The 2,876-nt window shown below is 40.9% G+C and overlaps 1 pseudogene; it reads right to left on the minus strand.

Annotated features, from left to right (window-relative positions):
- Positions 1-1,946: 1,946 nt before the first annotated feature.
- Positions 1,947-2,522, minus strand: LOC116069435 (annotated as a pseudogene).
- Positions 2,523-2,876: the final 354 nt, after the last annotated feature.

Consider the following 2,876-nt stretch of genomic DNA (forward strand, 5'->3'; position numbering starts at 1 on the left):
TACTCAGTCCAATGGATGGCTGTGAGCCTCTACTTCTATATTAGACAGGTACTGTCAGAGCCTCTCAGGAGAGAACTATATCAGGCTCCTGTCAGCTAGCACTTGCTGGCATCCACAATAGTGTCTGGATTTGATGATTGAATATGGGAAGGATTCCCAGGTGGAACAGTCTCTGGATTGTCCTCCCTTCAGTCTCTTTTCCATAGTTAGCTTCTGCAACTCCTTCCATGGGTATTTTGTTCCCCCTTTTAAGAAGGAATGAAGTATTCACACTTTGGTCTTCCTTCTTCTTGAGTTTCTTGTAGTTTGTGGATTGTACTTTGTGTATTCCGATCTTCTGGGCTAATATCCACTTTTCTTTACCTAGAATTTGCTCTGACCCAGGCTGGCCTGTAATTAAGAAATCTGATTTCTTTTGTCTTCTGGGATTAAAGATATAAAGACCCACCATGCCTGGGTCTAAGGTTTTTTTATTGTTATTGCTGTTGTTTTTTGTTTTTTCCCCATTTTTTCGAGACAGGGTTTCTCTGTGTAGCCCTAGCTGTCCTGGAACTCACTCTGTCTGTAGACCAGGCTTGCCTCAAACTCAGAAATCTGCCTGCCTCTGCCTCCTAAGTGCTGGGATTAAAGGGATGTACCACTACTGCCCAGCGGGTCTAAGCTTTTCACAGCCATTATTGCTTGAGATCCAGATCAAAAGCCTGTGTCTTCCAACCACAAATGTGATCCAAATCTCGAGGCTCCATTTCTGGGTTGTAGTTCATTCCAGATTAAAAGTCCAAACTATTCCTTGTTCAACTACAAACAAACAATAAAACAATAAGCTTACCTGGGTTGGATCTTGCTCTTACATTATTACCCCCTAAATCTCTTTATCTTCTTCTTTAATATCTTTCTGACAAAACTGGCTCATTAGTACAGATGTCTCTGTTCTTTCATGTCTGAGTAGCCCCTCACTTAATTCATATTGCATTCTTATACTTTGCATAGTTGAGAAATCCTGTAAAGATCAGTTCTTACATTAATTTTATATATTCTTGAACTCATGTTTTCAGAGTTCTTTCCCACAGCCTTAAGGGCTGTCCTGAAGGTCACAGCATTACTATTTTGCTGAGGAACACCAAACACATTTCTGGAATTGTGCTGTTTCTGATTATCATGGAGTCATTAATCTTGGCAGGGAGAACATTCCCCAAAGGAGGAACATAAGGTAAAATATATGCATTATTATACAAATAAGCCTTATGCCTACAGCAACCACCAACACTGAGAAGACCCACACCCTGCTGGTTCTGTTCCAGGGGTAGGAACTGTGTCACACTGTCTTTTCTGATGTCATACCAGACCTGGCAAATTTTTAAGAGACAGAAAAAAAGTTTTAATTAAATTAATTAAGTGTACAAAGACCATAGGATTTCATAGTGCACAAATAGGACTAATTAGACCTAGTGTCCTGTCTGAGTCACCAGATCTGCCTCAGGCTCATCTCTGTCTCAGGTTAGATCATGGTCCAAAGACTCCTTACTATCTTAATAATAATAATAATAATAATAATAATAATAATAATAATAATAATAAGTCTAATATATGGTCTGCATGATATAGAAAGAATATCTTATGTATTGTCTGGATATATTGCCTACCAATTAAAAAAGCATATGGCCCATAGGAAAAGCTAGAGTATAAAGTGGGACATCTGGTAGGAAGAAAGAATTCTGGCATACAGCAGGGTGTAGAAAGAGTCACTGGAGAAGGTGTGATGAGGACAGACATACTTGGTACCTGACCAACCATGTAGCAGAATGTAGATTGGTATAAATGGGCTACCTTAAATTATTAGTCAGGAAATGAGCTTATCTATATGGCCTAAGTATTTGTAAATATATTTGGGTCTGAGTGGTTATTTCAGGGAACTTGGCACTGGGAGGAAAACAGGCCATTATGCCTCAACTTCTAACTTTTCTCTTCTTCAAACTCAGAGGTTTGTTGCCATTGCTGGAAGGTGTGTGGAGGTGGTTGGGGCCCAGTGACCTGGAAAAGGTACCTTGAACTGAGGTTGGTCACATGAAGGAACAGAGTGCTTCATTTTCTCCTGGTTGAGTCAGGCACAGGGGACAAAGGGCCACTCACTGGAATACCCATTGATGAGTAGCCAAGGGCTCCCAGTGAAGGTGGTCTTGCAGTGAATTTTCATGTGCTTCCTCAGAGAGTGTGGATCAATGTAGGGTTTGTCACAGCCTTGAATCTTACAGTAGTAGGGCCTGTCACTCACTGGTAAAGACATGGGAGTGTTTCTTTTGATCCCTGCCATTGGAAAACTTCCTGTCACAGACATCAAATTCACTTTTGAAAGGCTTCTACCCTGAAAGAGTACACCTGTGGATCCATGCACAGGGAGTCCTCCCAAAACCAGACATGACTGCTCGACTCCAGCCCACCATGATGTGGTTCATGAGCTCATGCATAGTGCCAAAAGTTTGGAGCAGCTGGACACTGCTGGCCAAGGGTGGCAGCATAATCATCTCATCATATAAGGACAACACTTAGAATGGAAGAAAGACCACCCTAAGGGTTTCTTTTAATAATTACCGTCCTAAAGGCCCTTTCTCTAAATTCCATTACATTCAGAGATGAAGATTTTTCAGATGAGATTTGTAGTGTGATATAAAGGATGTGGCTTCTAAGGAAATGGAGCAATGATACCTAGACCTGCAGAACTCCCTGACCAATGATCCATGCAAGATATGTAGTTTCATTTGGATAGGGATAAAATATCCATTCATTGCAAGGTTGGTCCATGAATTAGTGTCACCAAGAGGGGAAAATTAGACTTGTGCACTTTCCAATTCTACATTACAACTAGACTTAAGAAATTG

Source organism: Mastomys coucha, unplaced genomic scaffold, assembly GCF_008632895.1.
Source record: "Mastomys coucha isolate ucsf_1 unplaced genomic scaffold, UCSF_Mcou_1 pScaffold1, whole genome shotgun sequence".
Taxonomy (NCBI): Eukaryota; Metazoa; Chordata; class Mammalia; order Rodentia; family Muridae; genus Mastomys; species Mastomys coucha.